This window comes from Vanellus vanellus, assembly GCF_965231255.1.
Source record: "Vanellus vanellus genome assembly, chromosome: 11".
Taxonomy (NCBI): domain Eukaryota; kingdom Metazoa; phylum Chordata; class Aves; order Charadriiformes; family Charadriidae; genus Vanellus; species Vanellus vanellus.
The window spans coordinates 1579269-1603574 of record NC_138916.1 but is presented as its reverse complement, the minus strand read 5'-3'; the positions used below and the strand labels follow the sequence as shown (position 1 = coordinate 1603574).

The following is a 24306-nucleotide window of genomic DNA, read 5'->3' as shown; positions in this document are numbered from 1 at the left end:
GGGAGTTACCACCTCGTTTCTTGGTCTGCTGTTGGTATGTGGGCTTTGTCCCACTTTGGTGACGACGAGCCTCGGGCCGATGGGTTGCTGTGGGTGATTTTTTTTTTACGTGTCGCTCCTCTGCTAACACTCAGCAGTGATGGTGAGCCAGCGAAGCTGCTCCTCCAGGTCACCAGGGGCGTGAAAAGCCCGGCTGACGGGGTGAATGGCCGTCTGTCCGTCCGAACAGCGTTTGGCTCTGGGTGGCCTTGCAGACGTTTCTGCATACGGCCGCTGGAACGGCAGCTTGGTTCTGTTGTTTTTTAGTAATTGCAGCGGCTGATGTGATTTCTGCGGGCAGATGGGGGAAGACTTTGAGTGTGTAGAGATCTTCACGCTTGGAGCGGAAGCTCCTCTGCACTACCTGCACGTGTGGTGTCGCTGGTCCGTGCCCGGGAAGCCGCGCGTTTGCCATGCAGAGGGTGAGCATCATGAGCGTGTGTTCGGGGTGGCTCAGTGCTATTGCTGTCACCGTGCGCTGGGGTGTCGGGAGAGCGGCTCGGGGGATATCGGGTGTGCGTCGCTGTGTTTGCAGCTGGCGGCTCCCTAGCAGGATTTGTGCTTTGGTGTGGGGATTGTGGTGCTGGGTGCTGGGAAGGGATGGGTGGGGAGCGCTCGGTGGATTTAGGAGAGTTGCTGAGACCAGAGAGATGTTGGAGAGATTGTTTTGGTTTTTGTTTTTTGGTTTTTTTTCCATCCGCAAAAAGAGCATATACAGAGAGAAGAGTGGTGGGGATGGTCAGTCATGGGATGGCTCTGGGAGAAGAGCTGCTAAGTAGGTCAGTGCTTCCTCCACTTGAGGGAAAGACTCCTGGGGCAGGCGACTGAAGCCTGTAAAATGAAGGGGTGGTGTGGAGATGATGTGCTGTTTCCTCGTCTTTCCCAGCAGCAGAACCAGAGTGAAGGAAATCGGGAAGAGGAGCAGATGCTCTTTTGCATGATGGACTCGAATGATGCTGCAAAAAGCTGTGGGTGCTGAAAGTTCATCGATGCTCTGGGGCATCTGGGGGGGTTTGTGGAGGAGGAACCCATCAAGGGGGGGTGCCTTTGGCTTGGGAAAAGCCCAAGGAAGGCCGGAGCTTGGGAAGTAGTTTGGGTAGTATCTTGATGTGCTTGGCTGTTATGTTCCTGCTGCTTCTTGCTGCTGTCAAAGCCATTACAAGGGCCGGCTGGACCTTTGGCCATACCCTGCATGGCTTTTCTTGTGTTTTTACTGTTAAGGTTTCTTACTATTAAAACTTCTTTCTTTCACTGATTTAGCTGCAGAAACCCTTTGCAGATAGACATGCCAAAGCAAAGAGGGGATTATAAAGACAGGGACCAAACATCGTGAAGCCTGACTGGCTGGAGGAGTGGGCCCATGTGAACCTCCTGAAGTTCAATCAGGCCAAGCGCAGGGTCCTGCACCTGGGTCAGGGCAATCCTCACTATCACTACAGACTGGGGGGTGAATGGGTTCAGAGCAGCCCTGCAGAGGAGGGGCTGGGGGATACTGGTGGGTGACAAATTGGATATGAGCCAGCAACGTGCACTTGCAGCCCAGAAAGCCAACTGCATCCTGGGCTGCGTCACAAGCAGCGTGGCCACCAGGTGGAAGGAGGCGATTCTCCCCATCCACTCCGCTCTGCTGAGACCCTGCCTCGGTTATTTGGGGCTTATAAGAATGATGGAGAGAGGCTTTTTACCAGGGCCTAGAGAGACAGGACAAGGGGTAGTGGTTTTAAATTGAAAGAGAGTAGGTTTAAGTTGGATGTAAGGAAGAAATATTTTATGATGAGGGTGGTGAGACACTGGAACAGGTCATTCGGAGACGTTGTGGGTGCCTCATGATTGGAAGTGTTCAAGGTCTGGTTGGATGGGGCTTTGAGCAACCTGGTGTAGTGAAAGACGTCCCTGCCCATGGCAGGGGAGTTGGACTAGATGATCTTTGAAGGTCCCTTCCAACCCAGACCATTCTGTCATTCCATACGGATACCCCGTGAGGACGATTCTGCCATTATACTTGTCCAGATTCAGGAACAAGCACATTGGTGAAGGCTCAGCCTGGAGGGTTGAGCCCTGTTTTGAGGAGTGGTTTAAGGTTTGGATCTGCAGCAGAACGTGTCGGGTTTGGGCTCAGGAGGGAACATCAGCTGTGTTTTATCAGCCTCCTGGAGGCAGCTAGGTGTCTTCCTTTGGGTCGGGAAAGCCATGGGTGAGGAGAAGAAAGGTGGCTGTGTGGTGAGGTGTGGGAAAACAATTTTATTCCTTGAAGAAGAGCCCAAGGATGGGCCAGTGACCAGGGCGGGGTGGAGGATGGAGGTAAGCAGCAGTGTTGTGCTGTTCCTGTCTCCTGAAAGCCTCAGAGATGCTGCTAAATGGACTCTGGAGGACAAGTGGAGAGCAGATGTACGTGCTGGCCGTGGGAGGGCAGCTCCTTCGGCGAGTGTGTTGGGGGGACGAAGGGGACAGGTTTCTACAGGTCTGGGGACAAACCCTGCCTGGGAAGCCAGAAACTTGCTCAGACCGAAACAGGAACGGCCACAACGTGACTCAGCCCAACCTTTGGTCTCCGACGGCATGTCCTCTGCTTAACCCTGCGCTGCTCCCGCTTCCGTCTCGGGCAGGGAGGCTGGTCTCCATTTGGGGATGGAGAAAGAGAGAGACCATTTCTCCCTCCACCAGCTTCAGCCCAGGGTAGGTGACCTCCCCATGCCTACATGCACGCTGAGCAGTCAGCCTCCAGCCAGGAGGTTTTGTTGTACCTCCTTGGCTGGATTAAAAGAGCACTGTAGCAGCGAGTATTTTTTCCTTGATGAGGTGCTTCGGTGCCACAGTCAGCTTGCTGTTTGCCCCTCCTTCTCCTTTTGTGCTCTTCAGATATCTCACTGGAGTGTTGTGCAGCCCTCCACTCCTCGCTGGGTGTAGGAAAGAGCTTTGCTTTAGGTTGGTGGTTTTTTTGGTTTTTTTTGTTTTTTGTTTTTTCAGACACCCTTTCATGTCGGCAGGTGCTCGAGCTGGCGCGGTGTCCATGGGTGAGATCACCCTTGCTCCTGTGTCTGACATCACAGTGATGGAGCCTGTGGACATGGCCCATGGGCTCAGTGGGAGGTGTTTTGCCGGTGTGACCCCATGGCTCTTGTGGTCGCTGCTTCCTGGGGTGAAACCTTGGGAACCGAATATCCTAAATGCCCTTTCTCTAGGTGCGTTTCTTGGCTGTATCCAGCCTCCTGTTGTGGCGTGCCCTGGCTTGTTACTTACCTTCCTCGAACCCGATGCCACTGGTGTGTCGGGACGCAAACGATAACTTTGCCAGGGATGGGGCTGATCACGATGAAACCCACTGGCAACAACCCTGCTGAGACCTTCCAGGGTCTCTGGGGTGGGCTGAGCACCGAGCGCAGGTTTCCCTCGGGCTGCGGTTTGGCGCCTGCGCAGCTCCTTGCACCAGCCCGTGCTGCTGAAGCCCCAAAAGATTTTTTTTTTTTTTTGGGGTGGGGGGCAGGAGTAGGAGCTTATTTATTGCAGCAGGGAGTGAAATGAGCCTGTCCTGATGCACCCATGTCCAGAGCGTGTGGACCAGCAATGGGGTCTGTCCCCGACCTGATGGACAGCAAGCCACGGGCCACTGGGGATGGCCAGAGCCATGCTGGGGGTTGGTTTTGGGGGGCACTGGTGTTTGGGGAGGGAACAGCCGCTCTCTGCGAGCAGCCATGCTCAGCAAAATGGCCGTGCAGGGAGCAGCCGGGCTCGGGAAAGCCTGTTTTCACCTCCTGCCCCACTGGCTGGTTTCGTGTGGCTGAGCTGACCCCGGGGTCCCTTCGCCGGGGTGGCGGACGCTCGCTTGCCACCTCTTGCACCCCAGCTGGCCGCCTGCGCCATTGCCCCTGGCACCCCGCTCCTCGGCGCGCTGGGGCGAGCCGGCCCGGCCAGGGGATGTTAAGCATTAAACAAAAGAGCCTCCCAGCTCTTGGCTGCAGCTCCGGCTTTGTTTTGATTGAGAGGTTGTTCAGCAGGAGGAGGATAGTGTGGTTTTTTTTTTTTTCTCCTTTTTCTTTTTTTTTTTCTTTTTTTTTTTTTTTTTTCCCCTCCCTCCTCTTCTGACGAGCGTCCAGATGCGACGCTGCTGCAAACAAGGGAAAGGCAAACAGAAGCCGCTGGAGACTCAGCTCTTCTGAAAAGCCTCTCCGGGTCACGTGCGATGCGGTTTCGGGCAGCGAGGAGGGTGGATTCGGTCGTGTCCCTTTGCGGGAGAGGGGGGGTAGAAGCCACCCGTGCATTTTTTTTTTTTTTTTTTTTTTCCCCCCCACCTCCAAACACGGTGTGGTTATTCTCCGAGCAGGGATCCTCTGCTATGGGTGGCCCCATGGCGAGGGGACGTTGTAAGGTGGGGGACACCGCAGGGGACTGGTCCCAAAGTTGGTGTGAAAATACACTTGTGGTTCTGCGGGAGGACAGCGTGGCGTTGGAGGTGGTGCTTGAGCGGTGGCTGGGAGGTCAAATGGCAGTGGAGGAAGTGGGGTGGCTGTGCCACGCTGGTGGCAGCTGCCAAAAGAAGAAATACTCCCCCAAAATACATCCCTGCCCTCTCCCGGCTGCCACTGCCTTGGCCGGCAGTTTGCGGTGTAGCTCTGGTGTCATCTGTGCAGACCTTCTTCTCCTAAATCCATAGAGACAGACCTGCATGGTGTCTTCACTGCTGTTCCTACAGTTGTGACCGTCCCAGCCTGACTGGGACGTGGGATGACCCCCCAGGTGCTAGGTGTCCCCTACACATTATGTCTTTACCTGGAATCAAAGCACGGTTCCTTTTTTTATTTTATTTTTTTTAAGCCAGTTTTGGTAGGAGGGATGAGGTTCTGTGATGGATGGAGCAGTGAGAGTTGGGGTGAAGGGGTGCTGGGATGACTCCAGCTTGAAGAGGTGAGATCTTCCCAGAAAGGCAGTAGCTCTGCTAGGTCCAAGCCCAACAGGAGATGGCCATAGACTCTCTTAGGGACGTTCCTGTGTGTTGGATGTTGCATTTGCTTCCAGCTTTGCACCTCAAAGAGAGAGTGATGGTCTGTAGAGCCTGGAGACCACCATGGGCTTGGCCCCAGACTGATTGTGGAGGCAGCTCCTTGCACATGACTGTGGAGATGCGGCTGCTAATCCTGTGCTGCTGCTTTACATCATCCTGCTGGTGGGTTGAAAAAGCTCCATCTCTGCTGTGGCCTCTTCTGCTGTGGTATTGCAGCTATCGCCAGCTGCTTGCTGTCCCTTAGTGCTTGTCCTCTTCTCCTTCGCTAGCTGATGGTGGCACCAGCACAGCAGCGCAGCTGATTCACCTTGCTCATAGCTTCCAGCTCTGCTGTCCATGCGTCCTTATAGGACTTGATCTCCCCCTCTGCTGGCAGCTCTTTGTGTCTTGCTCCCATACAAAACGGTTCAAGCATGGTTTCACCACCAAGCTCCCCGAGGAACAGCGTGGGAGTGGGGAGCCACCACGCCGAGGGCTCAAGCCCTCTGCGTGCCAAGCGCCTTTCTGTGCTTGCAAAAAAAACCCAACACACCAGAACAGCTTCCCCCCCCCCCCCCCCCAATGTCAAGACGTTTGACGTGAGGTTTCAGCAAAACCCCAGCTGCTCTGACCTGAGATCCCCATTGAGGTGAGGATGAAGAGGGCTCCTCTGCATTCGAGGTGGTGGTTTGGGAAGCCCAGTCGCTTGATGTGGGGCAAAGCCGAGACAGGGTGTTGTGGGCTGGTCCCACCCTCATGCTTCAAAGACACGCTTGCGATTTCGCCCCAGATGTGATGGGTAGCACCCGGCGTGGGTTTCCTTGTCTTGGAGCCAGAGTTTGGGCGGAGAAACTCCCAATGGAGGCGTTTCGGTGGAAACAATTTTTGCTTTACAGCCCCTCCAAACCTCGCTCCGTCCCATCCCTTCAGCGCTGGTGTTAATCCTCTTAATTCCTCTTCCCCTGGGATTTTTAGGGAAGCTGAGAGCTTGGGGTAGGGACCCGCTCGTACCGAAAACCCTGGGCAGAAGCCGTTTTCCTGCCATCCTGGTGCCGTTTCCCACCCCTGGCTCCGCAGGGCTCAGCTCTTTCCGGGGAACGCCAGCGGGAGCGGCGTTGGCAGCTCAAAGGGGTGGCAGTGGGGGGTGCAGGCAGCTGCCGGTTCTTGCCTGCTCCTCTCGCCGTGGTTTCTTTTCTCCAGCCACGCTGGAATCGGCCGCCTCCGGAGTTGCTGACAGGGCTGTGTTGGGAGGCCTTGGGAATTACACCGCTCGTTTCCTTATCGTCCCCGGACCCGCCGCCCGGAGCCTTCTGCTGCAGGAACAAGGCAAGAAGGGGGCACGCAGCCAACGTGTGTCAAGAGCTACAAAGGAGGAAATTGGCCTCGTTCACTTAAAACCATGGGGTTAGTCTTTGAGTTTTGGCTCCTGCTGAGAGGTTATTTATATGTGGGCTTTTTTTTTTTTTTTTTTTTTATAACCACTAGATGTAGCAGGCTGGGAGTTTCAGCTGATCCCATCTCTGAAGGTTTTATAAAGGGAGAAACTGCATCTCTCCCCATCTTGCTTTCCCGGCTGGCAGCCTTAGGAAGGACTAGTTAAGGGGGTGAGTTAGATTTGATGGCCAACCCTGTTGGCGTTGCTGTATCCTGTTTAATAGGTTGTCATGCCAAAACACAGCCCCCTCTCTGCCGGAGTGGGAAGCGGGACCTGCGGCTCCTCGTCAAGGACACAACGGTAGGAAATGGAGCTGCCCTGGGAAAACAGAGAAAACATCTCCCCGTTCCCAGAGCGCAAGAGCGGAATGACAGCGTGCTAACGAGGAGGCTGATGGAGGGGGGGACGGCTGCTTCTCGACGGGGTCCGTGCGCTGCTTCCTCGGTGCGACCGAGCTGCAAATCCACTCCCCCGACGCTTTGATTAGAGATTTTGATGAAAAGGCCGGCGGGTGATTGATCCTGCTGACTCACGGACCCGATTTCTCCTCTGATGGAGACAGTAACTGCTTGAGATGGGTCCGATTTTGAGGCTAACCAGCTCGGGTAGACTCACTCCTGTTTGTTGCTTTGCTTCCAGGCTGCTTATTAGCCTAATGACCCTAGTTACCCAAGCACCATTTATCTGCCCGAGTGAGATTTCTTTTAAAGGAAGATTCGCGCATCTCGAGCGCCGCGTGACCCCGAAGGCTTCAAAACCCGGCGAGCTGCTCCCGTGGCCCTGCCGGGGAGCTGATGCGGGGGGAGTGTGCCAGGAATAACCCGCTAATGAACAAAGCTGCTCCTCCACCCGGCAGCCACAGAGGCCGCTGGAAAGGGCTGTGGAGCAAAGCGCTGCCTGCCTTTTTTTTTTTTTTTTTTTTTCTTTCCCCCCCTTCCTCCTCTTCCAAAGGCTGGCTGGTTGGGGATTCGCCGCTGCCTCTTCACCGTTTCCTGCAGGCACGGCTTCTTCTGTGCCACCGTTTTCCTGATGTTTGCCTTGAAAACACGGCGCTGCATCGCTCTGCTGTTGCTCTTGAGGATGCTTTGGGCTGGAGCTGTGAAATCCATCTTCCCCGTGAGTCCTTGTATGCAGGTGACCTCAGAGACGTGCTGGGCGAGAGGGCACCCAAATATTCAGAGCTGATGGCAGGCAGCAGCCCTGTGCAAGATAAAAGGCAGCTGGTGATTGCAGTGGACTTCTGGGGTGACTTCTTGAGACGTTCTCACCTCGTGGTGATCAACGCCTGGAGCTGGAGACCTTGCTGCAAGGGGAAAGCCACCCCGGGTCTCGTAGATCTTGAGCCAGCGGCTGGAGTCGGAGAGCTGGGGAGACACAGCCCGGGGCTGGAAAGAAGTTGCTGGGCTCCGAAATGATTTAAAGCCACCAGCAGCCTGATGATATGTTGTATTTGGTGACAACATCTGCTCGAGATATTCCTGTCCCTGTTACTCATTCCTGCCCACGGACCAGATCAGGGAACTGATCTGATGTAAATAAACGCACTCGGGGTTTTCTCGGGTGAGCTCAGGTTGCAGGCTGGCATGGCCGGGCACGCCGTGCCGCGGGGATGGACGGGACTGCGGGCAGCCCTGGTGCTGGAGATGGGGGCTTTGCCGGGGCTCTGCCTGGCCACTGGCCTCTCACAGGGCTCGCGGTGACTTTGGCTGGCACCGCTCAACCCAGGAGGGCATGTGGTACCTGTGCCGTCCATCTCTCTTCCTGCCTTGCCCCTGGCTGGCTGAACGGTGCCGGCTCCATCCCAGGGCGCTGCAGCCAGGATAAATCCCTTTGCAGGACGATGTTTTAACCACAGCACTTTTATATGGTGTGGTAATGGCACACGCTCACATCTGCTGATGTTTCCCCTGTGCTTGACGCCGAAATTGGTTTAAAACTCGGTAAGTGTCTAGATTTATTGTAAAATATTGCCTGGCCCTCGTTCACTTGGGGTCTCTTGAAGCGTGCTGCGATGAATAATGCGGAGAGCGAGCTTGCTTTGCAGGCTTAAGTATTAATTCTGGTCATGACATGAAGGTTGCTACGTTTTACGTCTTGTCGAGGGGACGAGATGTGATACAACTCAAAAGTGCTTTTCATCCGGTGCCGAGGGAGCAAGAGGAGCCGTTGGGGCTCTTGGCTGCCCTTCCTTGATGCGAACGCTGGAGCCTCTGTGCCTCAGTTTCCCCCGTCCTCTGCACGGATCGGATGCTCTCCTGTTAGGTGTGAGCACAAACTTTGTCGGGGAGAGGACCCAAGGTGCTCCGGGTGGAGCAGGCATCATTACAGCTACTAATCCTGTGGTTGTGTTGTTTCGGGCTTTTTTTTTTTTTTTTTTTTTTTATTCCCCAAGCCAGAAAGTAATTTAATTCTGGGAAGCTCGCTCCCCCAATTAGCTATGTAAATGCAATGTTGTGATTTTTTTCCCCAGGTGCTATGCAAACGAACGCTGTTCCCAGACTCCCCCCGCTCATGTCCCCCCCCATCCCTCCCTCCAGCCACTGGGATGCAGGTACGCTGCCTCCTGTGCTGGGAACGGCCTCGCTCATCTGTTTAACAGATGGATGTGGCTTGTTCTGGAGTGAACCGCGTGCCACGTGGCTGGCGGCAACCGTCCTTGGGCTCAGCCCTTGTAAGCGGACCCTGGAGCTGGAACTCAGTCCTGGGTTCAAGCCCGTTGTTGGTCAGGCTGGAGGAGTGAGAGCTGCATCTGCCCTGTGGCTCATCTGGGGTGTGCTGTCCGAAAGGGGCTCGTTCCCTGGGGAAGGGATCCCAAAAATAATCGTATCATATCATAGAATGGTTTAGGTTGGAAGGGACCTTAAAGATCATCTCATTCCAACCCCCCTGCCATGGGCAGGGACACCTCCCACTAAACCAGGTTACTCAAAACCCATCCAACCTGGTCTTGAACACCTCCAGGGATGCTGCATTGCTGACGTGTTGTGGTGAAGGGGCTGCGATGTCCTCATGGTCCCATGCTGAGCATGGCACATGCCGAGAGTCACGGCTAACGTGCCCATACCAGCTCCAAGCGAGTATTTCCAGCCAGCTTGATATCCCGACCCACCCTCCCCGGTGGGATGCACAGCCCCAGGCCTCCCCTCCCATGTCCCCTTGACCTGTCAAGACGTAGAGAAGTGGGGCCCTTTGCAAGGAGAATGGAGCAAAGCCATGGGAGAGAAGGGGGAGATAGCAGTGTCGGAGTTGAGCTCCAGCAATCGAGCAGGGAAGGGAGCCTTGGAAGAAGAGGAAAGAGCAAGGGCCGGGCTGTGCGTGCTCCCTTTGGAAGGCTGAAAAGGATCCTGTAAGGGGAGGATGGCCGGGCGCCAGTCAGCTCTTTGAGGTGGTAACGAAGTCATCAAGAAGAGCTGGTGCGTGCTGGCAGAGCCTCTCCCGGCCGGGCGTTGGGGAGACGAGCAGATCTATAGGATGCCTTGTAAGTAGAGCGACATTTTAGGGTTTCGAGTGGTGTTTGCTGTTCTGTGGCTTGGAGGGGAGGAAGGCAACCGTGTATATATATCACAGAGCTGAGCAGTTTGCTAACAGGAAGGTTTCTTTTTTTGCTTAGCATTAACATTTCAAGGTACAGGAACTCTTTAGGTATTTAGTGTTTTATGGTCTTCCAGACCAGCTATTAATACTCGGCTTTGTGTACAGGGTGAAGGGAGCTGGAGGGGCTGAGCTTTCAATGCTCTTTTGAAGGAAACCAGCTTTTTGGTAGAAACCTTACGGCCAAGAGCAGAGCATTTCTTAGCTGCCTTGACCTAGGGGAAGAGTTAAAGCCCCTTGCTGGTGGGGAGAGTGGGTCGCTCAGCTCTTGGGCCGTGCTCTGTCTGCAGGGACTGGATCTTGCATCAAAAAAGCAAGGGCTGCATGTGAAACCACCCTCCAGCCTAAGGGTTGACCGAATGTGCCATGGCTTTGCTGGATTGCTGCCTGGTTGGTTCGTGGAGGAGCTGCATCCCAGGAAAAGGCCCTTCTTTTGAGGGGCTCACAGCCTCTTCTCCTCTCTGCTCCATCCTACAGACCAAGATAATAGGAGCTGTTGGTGTTCCCTATGATAGATAACAGTAGCTAATGGTAGCTTGGACTAGCCTGTGTCCGGTTCATGTGGTCTCTCTAAGTAGGTTCAGCATTTCCCTGTTTCCCCCAAGGACATGAGGAGGTGCATGGCATTAAAAAATTGAAATTTTGGGATTTCCAGGCTGCGTACTCAACAGTAGCGCCTTGGCTCCTGGCAGGAGCACCTCCCTTTGTGGGGCCCTTCAAAGGCGGAAGACGTGGTAGAGAGGGCAGCGGCAGATCCGGTTCTGGTTTTTCTTGTTGTGTGAACGGAGGCTGTTTTGGCGTTCCCGTTGCACCGCCTCCATACCCAACGCTCTCAGCGTGCTTCAGCCCTGGGGTCAAATGCATCTGCCTTCCCGCAGGGAAGGGGCTCTCCTCGACTGCTCTTGGCTGGGAGAAGAGTACAGGTGAGATGCACCACATCTTTGCGGTGTCCTGACGGTCTCCAGCCTTTGGCTGCAGGAACGAGAGCAACCAGACTTGCAGGTGCCTGTTGTTTCTGGGCAAGAAACCAATGGCTTCATCTTCCAGGCCACAGAAGGAGCCAGATTTTCTGGGCAAGGAGAGGGATCCAATTTGGTGCAGATCAGAAGCTGGTAACACAAGGAGCTACCGTGATGAGTGGTTGGCTCCTCTTTTGAAGCCAATGTCATGAAGCAGAGCCTGTCAAGTTGGGGTGGGGGACCAGAATTTCGGTAAATTGGATGTTTCTGGGCACGGAGACTTGTGTTAAATTGCTGTGCTTTGCTCCTTACCCACTGCTCTGCTGTTGTGCGTTGCCCGAAAGCCTTTGGGAACCATCCTTCCTGGTCAACCCATTTCGAACGTGGTTCTAAAACAGCATCCGGTGAGAGGTGCCTCAGCAACCCACATCAAGCGAGCAATTCCAGCCTCCTGTGAGTGAGCAAGGCCATTAAAACCCAGTCTCCTCTGGGAGCTGATGGTCTGATACAGGAGATGGGAAGAGAATCACTTTCAATTTCCCATTGATCCTAACGAGACGGTGTGGGAGACTCGGATGGCCCGGCTGTGTCGGTGGCTATTGGCTCCGGCACTCAGTGCCGCTCTCAGGTCCACTTTACTTCTCAGTTCTAGGAAATCGAATAAAGAGAAAACCACTTTGGAGGATTTTAATCAGAACTTGGCAGAAGAACTTAAGGAAACCCAAGAAATATTCGGACAACCCTGCTTCATGCTGAGGTTGCTGATGAATGGAAAGGGCAAAAATGGGGCCGTGGCTCAGTGGGTTGAGTTTCTTCTGGCTGGTTTAATGGGATTGTGTTAAGTGTTCCTGCCCCTCCCCCCCCCCCCCGGCTGGGTGAGAGAAGGGAGGAAAATAAGCCTTCTTCAATGTGCTGGAGACTTGTTGTCAGCTGGAAATGAGGCAGAGTCCTCTGGGAGCAGTTGATGAAAGCCATCCCAGGTCTACTGGAGATAGTGTGGCTCGGGATTGCTTAATTTATAGTACTAGTAGCCTTGCAGATTGGGGCATTAGTGTGATATGGTTGGATTTCTTCAAGAACTTGACCTTGACAGGCTGGAGGAGTGGGCCTGTGTGAACCTCATGAAGTTCACCTAGGCCAAGTGCGAGATCCCACACCTGGGTCAGTCCCCACTATCAGTACAGACTGGGGGGGTGAATGGATTGAGAGCAACCCGCAGAGAAGGACCTGGGGATACTGGTGGGTGACGAATTGGACATGAGCTGGCAATGTGTGCTTGCAGCCCAGAAAGCCAGCCATATCCTGGACTGCATCCAAAGAAGCATCTCTGGCAGATGGAGGGAGGTGATTCTTCCTCTCTGCTCTCATGAGGCCTCGCCTGGAGCACTGCATCCAGCTCTGAGGTCCCTGGGGCAAGAAAGACATGGACCTGGTAGAGCAGGTCCAGATGAGGGTCATTAAAGTGGTCGAAGCACTGGAACGCCTCTGCTGTGGAGAAAGGCTGAGAGAGTTGGCCTCAAATTGAGTTGGAGAGGCTCTGAGGATACCTCACTGTGACTTTTCAGTATATAAAGGGGGCTTGTAAGAAAGATGGAGAGAGACTTTTTACCAAAAGTAGTGACGGGACGAGGGGCAACAGTTTTAAACTGAAAGCAGGTAGACATAGATTGAAAATAAGGGAGAAGTGTTTCTATTATGAGGGTGGTGAGACACTGGAAGAGGTTTCCCAGAGAAGTTGTGGGTGCCCCACAATTGGAAGTGTTCAAGGTCAGGTTGGATGGGTCTTTGAGCAACCTGGTGTAGTGAAAGATGTCCCTGCCTGTGACGGGGTTGGACTACATGGTCTCTGATGGTCCCTTCCAACTGAAACCATTCTATGATTGTGGTGCTAAGTTGTTGATGGGAAATGCCGTTGGGTATGGGAAATGCCGCTGTGACATTCAGAGCCCTCATGGGTGACCTCCAGGTTCAAACTGAGCTGTGCGTGTGGAGTGTCTCCTTTCTTGAGCAAACCTGTTGCTGTGATGGGAGATTAATCTCAGCTTTCCAACCCTCACTTCGATGGCAAATTTCCCATAACATCTTCTCATCTCAAGTTTCTCATTTTGGACTTTGGCTCGGTTGTAACTCCTTCTGTAAATTGTTATTTTTAAAAATTTGATTAAAAATCCATTGAGCGGTATGAGTCACTTGACCATTTAGGGGAAGGAGAGCTACAGGAGCGGTTCTTGCCTGCATGTCCTGCAGATGGGTAACCCAAACCAGCTTTTATTTTCCGATTCCAGATGAGGTGAGTGTGTAGTGTTGGTTTATGAGTGTGAGCCTGGTGCTGCTGAGCAGAACCCCCCCAAAGTTGTGTTTATTTGTAAAGGGCTCTTTGAGACTGCATTGTACTATTGCTTTTTGTTTTATTGATATTCCAACATCTGGACTGTTTTTCGAAACGTGCTTTCATCCAAGAAGAGGTTAAGGGAGTGAGAACTGTTCTGATAAAGCTGCCAAAAATAATCTTTGCTTGAGACTAAGTACCGCTCTTGGGACTTTCTCTTGTAAAACAATTTGTGGGTGAGCACGATGAATAACCCGAGGAAGCCCCCAAATGCTCCAGCTGGTCGTTCCTGCTGGGGGTTATAGGACTATAAATTCTCCGCGAGAGTGTTTGAGTTTGTCACGTGCTGTGTGAGATGATCTAATAGCGGTCAGGGAAGTTGCAGGAAATCATGGTTGAGGTGCCCAAATCCTTGAGAGGAGAGTTCTGCACGTGGTGGGGTTGATGGGAATGGTCTGGAACTTGCTGACGCATGCATCCGTCTTCCTCGCCTCCCGCAATGAACTGCTTTTACTCCTTCAGGATGACATCTGATCCTGCGACAAGCTGACGTAGCAAGCCCGATAGCTGGCATAGCTTTACGTGTTGAGGATGCAATGGTGCCAACGTGATATGGGTGATCTTTAGGATACTGTATGAAAAGCCATCTTAAAAGTAGGTTGGTGCAGCATCGGCGTCGAGTGGTTGGCGCTCGGCACCTGGGAAGAGCAGCGCTAAGCTGAGCGCAGCAGCCTTAACTCTGCCCCCTCGTCATGCTCCTTCTGGCAGTGTTTGCGCTAAAAATCACACGTCCGTATGCTGTGACTTTGTTTGACAACTCGTGCAGTGAAAAGGAGCTACACTTCTTGCTTGATGAGACGTGTAGGTATACACGGCATGTGTTCTCCAAAGTTGTGTGGCCATGAAGCAAAATATGTTCTTGATGCCATCTGCTTCACATGGGGCAGAGTTAGATGCGCTGGAGGAAGCTTAACGTGCTCCCCTGGCTTGCATGGGATCCATCCTTGGCTTTGCACTGCACCGTGCCCCTCCTGGACAACCTGGGATTGGTTGCACTGGGTCAGCTCAGTTAATTCACAATTAACTGAATACAGACAATTCTTAAAGTGCTATTAAGAAATACATGCTTGTAGGAGGGCGTTTTTCTGAAACTCTTGGCTGGTGGCTTTGCATAGCCCATCAGGCCGTAGGGTTCATGTTTTGTAGGTGGAACTTTCCTGGTGAGAACATCGGTGGCTGTCACATCTTGTTGAGTAATATGCAAAGCCAGGCCTTGAGCGTGCTGCTGAAGTTCATTTAAAACAACGAGCAGCTTTGGAGGGAGCAGGAATGAAGGGCGAGTGCAGCCAGGGGATGACACCACCGCCGGTGAGCAGAGGATTAAAGTCATGACCGATAGCCTCCATAAACAGTTTTGATACTAACTTGGAGGAGGTCGTATTGGTGGGACAGCTTGTTCCTTCTCAGGGGCTTCTCTTGGCTCTAGAGACGTGAACTCTGGAAAGCACCATCGGGCTTGGTGGCTCATCCCACAGAGCTCCTCAGAGCCCCAGGATGGCCAAACGCGTCTACGCTGACCAGGAACTGTGCCGGGTGATGCCTGGGGTGATGGAGACCAGCTCTGGAGACTCACTGGAGGGCTCCAGCTGGCTTGTAACCCAACAGGGCTGAAAGCAGCTGCTCTTCCATCTGGGCCAAGAATTTGTAGGGGTTTAATTGACCTGTCCCGGCGCCGGGCTGTAACGCTGTTTCAGTGTCAGATTTATTGCTATTGGCTCGAGGTCACCTGAGAGCGTGATGGAGCTTCTCCAGCTCGTGTGTTCCCAGTGGGGCAAACGCTGCTTGCTTGTTCTGGACCGAAATTAAAATCTCAGCATAGGGCAGCTCATTAGGCTTTTCTGAAAGTCCAGTACTGCAGGTCTTGATGCTCCATCTTCTTTCTTATGGAGAGGCGATCGTACAGTGTGTATTTTTGAGTGAAGTGTGATCAACTTGGGGAAGATTTTGGTCCTTCCTCTTACTCAGACCTTCTTTGCTCTGGGGGGAAGGAATCTCTTATCTGTGTATATTTTTCATGAGGATGTTAGCAGGATGTGGCCTGGGCTTCATGTGCCTTCCACCATAGCTATGGGGCAGTTTGAACCTGGTAGTATCTTGCTGGGAAGAAGCTAGCTGCTGGAGCAGAGCTGCCTGGGCTTCACCTTGCAGAGGAGCTGCTCTTTGCAACGGGGACAGGGAGACTGCCCTTGGGTTTGCAGCTTCATCTAAAGGATCATCCTTGAATCACAGCGGGACGTTGGGATGCTGGCACGTGGACGTGAGTGTGCACTACCTGGGGAAGTTGAGCTTGGCTCCAGAAGGCGATCGTTTCAGAACAGTTGTTGTCTTATTCTGCAGGTCTTTGCCTTAGCGTCTAAGCCTGTCTTCTTTTCTCCGACTGCTTCAGTGCCTCTGCCATTCCTTCTCGTTGGCCTTGTGGGTGAAGTGAGGGAACTGGAGGAGCCAGGTTTTGATTCCACCTTTGGTCTCAGCAGTAGCTGACTTGCAAAGCCCTTCGGACAGGTGGTGCTTTGAGGGCCTCCCATGCCTGAGATGATGCTCAGCATGCAGGTTTGGTGTGGAGGTGCTAGACTGGGATTCATTGGTAAAGGAGGCAGGCCAGCCACATAAACCACTCCCTAGAGCAGGGCAGCCTTGCTTGAGCAGGGGCTTGGACCAGATGACCTCCAGAGGTCCCTTCCAACCTCAACCACTCTGTGATTATTTCACGTGCCCCAGTGGTTCCTTACTGGAAGGGTCTCCCACCAAAGCCAACTCGCACGTGAAAGCAGCAGTGTCAGGATGCAGGTGCATGCCTAAGCCCACCTGCATCTCAAGATGTTGCTCTTCCCTCAGCCAGGTGTGAAGAATATTGATCAGTGCCCTGGACAAGCGAAGCTTCATTTTGTGGCGCTTGGTAAACCACAGCTGTGCTGACCAGCTAAATTGTCCCAAAATGAAAGTGCGTTTTTTTTTTTTAGCTCCTCCAAAAATCTGTCTGGACATCAGTAGTGGGCTGTTCCACTTCCTCTGCCACGTTGTAGCCTGCTCTGAGCACCCCCACACAGCTTGTCTTGTGGCTCAGGAGCTTGCTGCTGCTCTTTGTAGCCTTATCCTTAAGACTTGAGTTGTCCTGGATGATGACTGGATGAGATGTAAGGTCCTGCCTTCCTCCCTGGTGCCCAGGGGAAGACCACAGCCATGGTCTTCTACTTGATGACTCCTACCTGGAGAAGGAAGCAGAATATGTGGGGACAGGAGGCAGCCTTGGGGTATTGCTCTGCTTGGGATCTCCAGTCTTGCCCATTGTCCTGAACTGCTTTCAGCCTAGCCAGATTTCAGGAGACAGCTCTCTGGACTCACCGATATCTGGTTATGATCTCTTGGAAGATGGGAAATCTCACAAAGTTCATGTTCAGCCTGAGCTTAGGCAGGGGAACTTTCCTGCCTACTTGCATGATCGTTGAAGCTTCACTGTTACACCAGGAGGTCTCCTGCCTGCTTCTGGTCACCTCTTCCCACACTGATGCTCAAAGGTTTGTGCAGCCATGTGGGGAACTGGGTCAGGGAAATGATCCAATTAAAAGCTATGCTGAGCAACATCAAAAGCAGGTTTTAACCAGGCAGTTTCCCAACACTGCACAAATGCTTGTGTTGGTAAAAGAGGGGTTTGGGCCAGGGTAGGAATGGACAGCCGTGGTTGCAGCATAGTGGGATGGTTTCTTCTGGTAGTGGTGCTGGGCCATGAAGACTTGCTGAACGTGTCCTGTGTTGGTAGGCAACTCTAGGGACAACAAACCTGACTCTTGCTGGGATTCTGGCTGGTGACGCTTTGTTTTCTTCCCAGAGAGCCCAGTCTTGCTCCCCTGTGGATGGGTTGACGTTTCAAAGCTGCTGTCGCTCATGGAGAACCTCCTCGCCATGCTTTCGGGAGGCTCCTTCTCTCCCAAGGGTGAAGCGCAAAGGGCTGTGGGCGCAAGAGAGGAATACCGGAGCTGCACCGCACCCATGCCCATCCTTGCTGCCTGAGGCCAGGGGGGGTTGCCTTCAGTAATCCTGACTAATCCTTTAATCTGCATCAACACTGATAGGTATTAAAGCAGCAGATAAGGTTCAGACCATGGCTTGGAGCTCAGCGATATCCCCACCCTCTTCCAGCTAAATCTGTGCTGATTGCGCTTTCTCTTAAGGGGACCATGCTGGTTTGCCGAGCAGCTGGAGTGGGTTGAGCGGGTGGATTAGCTGCTCCCAGCTGGAGCATGCCCTTGTCGCTGGGCTCCAGCTTGCCAGACAAGTCCATCGATCTGTCTACATATGTTCCCGGCGACCAGCATCCCGTGCTTGCTGGAACAAACCCCTCCAGTTGCGTGTTCCTCTGCGTGTAGCTGAGCTGGAGCAGGAAATCTGCTGCCTTCTGCTTTTTATCTGTTACGTCCACCTGGATATAAGCCTGATTTGGCTGTAAACACTTCGTGGAGCTCTTAAGCAACAAATGTGAAGCTTTCTTGGATCAGCCAGTGCTGCTGATCTGCTGTTCCTTGCTGCCTGCTGCTCTGTAGCAGGATTTCCCTCCTACCCCACCTCCAGACCGGGATTCTCACCACCATGTCCTTCTGCACTCTCTTCTTTTTGGGTGCCTTCAGTCATGACTGAGAGCTGTGATGTTCTCAACTCATACAGCGTGTGGGCGCCTTTGGTTTCCCAAATGATGCAGTGCTCTCATGAAGATGGGACTCCAGAGCTGGCTGCCCCCATCTCTGGTGGGCAGCCAACAAAGGTTATTAATGCCTGGAAGAGCAGCTCCTGTTTGAGTTCCCTACACAAGGCAAACTGTCCCTGTTGTTTTTGCCATCGTAGGCTTGTCCCCACCTTTCCCTGTCCTCTTCCAGCTTCTCCCCACGCTCATGGGATTGCGCCGAGTTTGCCACCAGTTCCCTCATCAGCAAAGCCATGGTTAATCCTTCCCCTAAATCCTTTAAGCTGTCAGCAAACAACCCCCTTCTTAAACTTCTAGCACGCAAGCTCGGCTGGGACAGAGCCTCGCTCACAACCCCAAGGTTTTATTTTTGTTCCCAGATCATCAACTCCTGGTCCCATTTTTGGCCAGCCCCACCATTGCTGGGGAGCAATGGGTGGCTTGCTTGCGCGTGGCCTGCAGTGATATATCTTAGGTGTAAAAATATTCAGGTTCTTAATTACCTAATGATGGGTTCCTGGCGTGTTTCGTTGTTTGAAGTCACAGGTGAAGATTTGTTGCTTAGATTCAACACGGTTGAGGTCTCGCCTCTCTGAGGAGCCTCCTGTCCCACGGGGCAATGTGTGTTGGCCTTGCTTCTGGTCTACTTGAGCTGGATGTGCAGCTGGTGGGGCCAACATAGGCTAAAAAAACTAGAATAAAGCTTTTCTATAGGCATGTTCGCTTCTTTGCACGTGAACCGTCAAATCTTTGTGTAGCTGTTTCACTCTGAGCACTGATGATGGTGGTGCATTGGCAGTTTGGCTCTTCCAGGCTTGTTTATTCCTTCAAAACGCGAAGCCGTATTGTTGTTTTGGGTCATATTTTCATCAGTGATTAGGTTAGGTGCTTTGGTTGCACGCCTTCTTTTGGAGGCTATCTTGAATATCCCCTCCTCGGAAAAACCAGCATTCTCTAAGGCATTTGGCAGAACCCAAGGGAACAAAAAAAAAATCAGTGAGTGCTTCTCAAACTCTCGACCTGCATGTCTTGAGTTTCTCTCCCGTGTAATTTGATTTCTCTCTTTAAACTCTGGATGAAATATGCTTCGGAAGTGATGGGATTTATATTGCGCTTGGTTCTCCAGGGCTGTCAAACAAGCACCGCAAACTTTTTTCCCACTCTTGATCCCAGGGGGAGGAAAGGCTCCGAGGCTCCCTGAGGAATATCAAATGGCGTCTTGCCGCAGAGTGGCTGTGTCTGGGGATTACTAGGTAAAACAGAAGGGAGGGGAAAAAAAAAAAAAGGTTAATATGGCGTTGGCAGCCAGCGGCTCCAAATCTTGTGTCCTTCAAGCTGCGATGGTTCAGCTCAGTGACTCTCCGCTGTCTCGGGTGCAGGTGGTTCTCAGCTTATCCCTCCGGTCTGGCAGAAGAAACAGGATTTGGAGGAAATACCATATTTAATCTGAATTTCTTAAAAATCGATTACTTAAAATTGATTTCTTAAACAAAAAACCCAAACAACAGTGCACTCATTAGCACGGGCTAATTGCAAAAGCCACATGGCTTGTGAGAGTGGACCTGTGAACACCCTCATTTTTGCCCAGGCTGTTTTTGCTGTTTGCTCTTCTCCTGGCAGCACCAGAGAAGGGACCACTGAGCTCCGTGTCCAGGCAGCATCGCGCCTGCTGCGGGATTCATGGAGCAGCCGGCTCTGCCTCCGAAGCCTGTAACGCCGCGAAAACCCCGGGGTTGAATTTGGGGTGAGTCGAAGCAGGAGAACACCCACGGGCAGGTGTCGGGCAGCTGCAGAGCTGCTCCCATGAGCGATGCTCCTGCCTGCTGGTTGCCATCCCTCTTTCCAGGAGCTCAAGGGAGGAGGATCAGCCTCCAGGCGTTACATGCTTTTACGCAGCCTGATGTGCTTGCTCACCTACTGCTGGCAAGCACGGGCTTGAACAAAAGCCGGTTGCCTGCATCTGTGTGGTTTTATTTTATTTTATCTTTTTTTTTTTTTTTTTTTTTTTTTTTTTTTGCAAACGAGCTGGGTGATCTCGCCTTGGCTGTTGGCACCGTGTCTCACAGCATATGACAGATAATCGGCCTGGCTCCCCGCCTGCGGAGGAGGCGAGGCTCCTATCGATATGTGACCTGGAATGGCATGTCAGCTTTATAAATCACTGCCTGCTGCTGCCGGTGCTTCGTGCCTCTCTCCTGCTTCTTGGCAAATTCGGTATCCACCGCGAAGCTACCCTCATCACTCCTCACTGCCGGGCAAGCACACTCCTTGCGATCGGAGTCTGCTTGGGGCGAGGAGGCAAGGCAGCCTTCCCTTCCAGTCCCCTCTCCTCTTTTAATGTGGTTTCTAAAGGGATGAGCAGAGAAAGTAACTCTGATAAACTGCGGGCTGGTGGCATGGCTTGCCCCTCCGCCCGCGTCCTTGCCATGTGGAGGACATCTCACGGGCACCGGGACTGCTGCCCAACTGATAACCGAAATCTTTAAACGGCAAAGATCGGTGGGTGAATGATGGTTTTATGTTGGTTTTTCTCTAGCAAAGCTTAGATTTTGAGCCAGTGCTCAGCCTTGGGGTGCGTCAGGTTTCCAGTTCGTAGGGTTTGAACTGCTCCAGCTCTCCTCTGATCTGCCATGATCAGTCACGAACCATCCCGGGAGCAACCACGGGCTGCAATTGGGGTCTGCACCTCACATCCTTTTTCTAGAAAACGGTGAAATCAATGCGGTGAAATATTGTGGCGTCTCCTTTAGGGGTGCCAAGAGGGCTGTTCCCGCGGGCATCCTCGGAGAGAAACCTCTGCTGCCAGCTGAGCTGTTCCTGCCAGCTCCATGCTGGAGCCGGCGGCTTTCCGGAATGGAGTTCTTTGTGTCTTTCCTCTAAGTGGACCTCAATTTGGAGCCCACTTTGCTGGATTTTTGAAGCCAGCAGCGGGTTTGCTAACAAGCAAAGGAGGACAGCTTGGGATCTGGCCAAAGGGTTTGGTTGGCTCTGTGCTCCGTGGGTTACCAGTGCTGAGTTTTGGGGTGTCTCAGGCTGTTCTGTCTGTTGTAGGGAGCTAGCGGGCTGAATCCCCTGATCTCGGCACAGGTTCGTTAATGAGCCGAAAGCCATTTTCCGTCGCTGGATGAACTGCAGCAGGAATCGCTTGGCAGGGGCACGGTCAGGCCCTGAGCTTTGTGAGCGCTGGCAGTCCCCGGCACTCGCTAAACAGAGCAAAAAATTGCCGTAGCGCTTTATTCCAGCAGCAGGAGCAGAGGCGAGCGGAGCTGCCAGCCTGCCTGCGCTCGGCTGAGCATGGGGGAGACCGCCGCTGCCTGACTTTGCCATCCTGGAGCAGGCAACATCACCGGGCTGAGCTGCCGGACACGATGAAGAGGAGGGTTAGGTGAGAAGGCTGCAAACTGGTTGGTGGTCAATTCCCACGGATGCTTTCCTCATTTGTCTGCCTTCCTTTCAGTGCTGGCTTTTCCAGCTGAGGCTCAGACCAGCAGCTCCTGCCTGATTTCCCCTTCCTTGAAGGTTTTTCCTCCAGCTGTCGGTGCTGCTGTATTCAGGCTTTTCCTTAAGCATCTGCTTCTCGTGGCTAAAGATGCAGCGAAGCCCGTCACGGATCCTGGCGCTTGGTTTGCTGCTTTTGAGCAATGCTGCTTTTCTGGCATCCCAGCGCCTCTGCTTCCCAGGCTGCATTTGGGGAGCTGCAATCTCTGGGATTAAGCCATGGAGGCTTTGAAGGACAACATCTCCCAGAGATGAGCTTTGCTCTCCTGCTTGCTGCGGTCGGTGGGACGGACTGGGGGTGACAGTGGGGACTGGGCTGTGCTTTGGGTGGGAGCTGAGGTGCTTTTTGCAGACCAGAGCCCCAGCGTGGTGGTGGGAGGCTCCATCTCCAGTCCCTGCTTGCTCTTGGTGGCGGCATTTGCCTGATCCAGGGTTTTGCGGAGGCTTGGGGCTCTCAGGAAGCGTGCAGGAGGGTTTGTCGCCTGCAGAAGTGTTTGAGACCTCCGTTTGGGGCTAAGAGGTGAGTTTAGGAGAAGGACTTTGGGGCTTAAAACACAAAGGAAGCCACGTTAGCGGTCCGGGCACAGCTCAAGAGATGCTCTAGGAGCGGGATGCAGCGAGTGAAGCTGCTGCAGCTGCGGCTGTAAATAGTGCCCTTCTCCTTAGAGAAAGCATAAATTGTTTCCCCTTGCTTGCTGCATCCCTTTCTCTCTCCCAGTGCCCTGTTCCTCCTCCTCTTCCCTGCCATTAATTGCTTAGCGGTTGCTGATGCAATTAAAACAAGATGTGTCTGCAACCTCTGCGCTCGCCTCCCTCCTCCAAGGTCTTCCTCTCCCTGTGTGCCAGGAGGTGGGAGCTGCTGGCTCGGGAAAGCGGCTCAGGTCCTGGCGTTGCCTGGCTCCTGCCGCAGCGTCAGGCCGTGGCCGTTCGGTCCCTTGAGAGGGGGAAGCGGCTGAGCCGGGGCTGCAGCAGGGATGTTTCTCCTGTCCCAAGAACGTGGCTGTTTGACTCTTGCCTCTCCCAGGGACGTGAACAGGCTAGAGTAGGGATGGTCTGGCTTCTTGCAGCTGATGTTTAATGGCAAACGTGTTTTTTCCTTTGCTTGGGGACCAGGGTTTGGTTTGCAAGCGTGATGCTGTGTGTGTCAGCTTGATCAAGTGGTGGGCAAAGCCTCCCAGGTTGAGGAAGACCTATGTGGGGGAAGCGGGAGGTGGGGAGCCCTCCCCCGGTTTGTTTTTGGGGTGGTCTCCATGCTCCAGAGCATCCTTCTGCTCTCCAGCCTTGGTACAGTCGTGAAAGGCTGGAATTGAAACCCCAAGCTGGATCCAGCCCCCAGGAGGGACTAATGGCGCTGGTTGTCCCAGCATGGCTATATCCAGACTGGAAAGCACGGAGTGTTGGATGGGCCAAGGCAGCGCTCGTGGAGGAGGGTGGGCGAGTGGTTGGGCAGGGTGGGTTTTAGTCGAAGGGTGCGATGGTGCTGTGTGTGCTGTGTTGGCTGGTGGAAACGCTCCCAAGGCAGCATAAATAGGGGCTCCTCCGTGTCTTGTGTTTCCAGCTCTGGAGCAGCTTTCCGTAGCCTCCGGTTAACGCCTGCATGAGGTTTGCGTGGATCAGCGCCTCTCTGGCAGAGCCGGGGCTGGCCGTGCTCTTTGTCCTGCCTCTGCTCCAGGCTGTCCCATAGCTGCCAGGCTGAGGTTGTGATGACTGATGGGCAGGACATCTTGCGGGGCTGGGGATCATCTGTGCAGCAGCTAAAGCTGGATGACTGATGAGTTACGGTCTCTTGGCTTTCAAGGGAAGAAGAGTGACAGCCACGGACCATGGGAGATGCTCGGCTAACGGAACGGGACCCTGGCTTAGTAATCTCCACGGACGGCAGCTGCAGACGCTGCTGGCATGGAGGCCAGAGAGGGCACAGAAGACATTTGCTCCACTCTGGGTGGGAAGGGAGATTGCTAATATAATGGAGGAAGGCTTTTCTCCTCTACTAGTCGGCATCCCACATCCCTGCTTGCATAGCTCTGCCCAAGGCAGTGTCCCCTGGTGTGACCCCATCTGGGCGTTCCCCTCTCTGTCTCTGAAATATTGTGTGTCTTCTGGGCTCTTCGCTTGCTTCTTCTGGAGGTTGGCGCTGCTCCTCCAGCGCTGCCCGTTGGCTTTGGTGTGTTGCTTTGGTTTTTTTGTGGTTTTATTTGTGTTCCTCTGGTTGCTGTTACCTTTTTCAATGGTGTGTTCTTCAGATCCCCTCCTCCATCATCTCTGGTGGTGGTGGTGTTCCAAGTGAAGGGAGTCATTACCTTGCTTTTTACCAAGTTTTAACTCTTTGAATCCCTCCCAACCCCTGGTCCTTTCCTAGTCCCCATGCAGCTTTCCTAAGTCTTCATCCTTGCATCCATCAACTTTCTTCTGTGAGGCAGTGCCCTTCAAACACCAGTGTTTTGTCTTTAGTCTCCATGGCCAAGAAGCATCTCTGGGATCTGAGATGTTGGCTGTGCCCCTCTCCTTTCCTGGCAGCCTCTGCTGCCATGCACGTTTGATCCCTTGAGCAAACAAAGGTCTCCCCGGCTTCAGGTCTGGGGCAGCATGGCTTCTCCAAACTGCTGTACTTTGCTTCCTAAGTCTTTTTCTTATTGCCCCTGTGCCTCTGCTTTTGTGGTGGGAATGGGTTGGCTTGGCCAGGGACTGTGTCCTTGAGTTGTGCCACTGGGCTGCGTTGTGTTGGACGCCCTTGGGGAGCTC

General features: G+C 53.3%; 1 protein-coding gene across 1 annotated transcript in view; it reads left to right on the top strand.

Moving 5' to 3' along the window:
* The window catches only part of ZNF609 (zinc finger protein 609), a 73053-nt gene that overhangs the window by 15890 nt on the left and 32857 nt on the right, over window positions 1–24306 (top strand). The gene's annotated exons all lie outside the window — the stretch shown is intronic.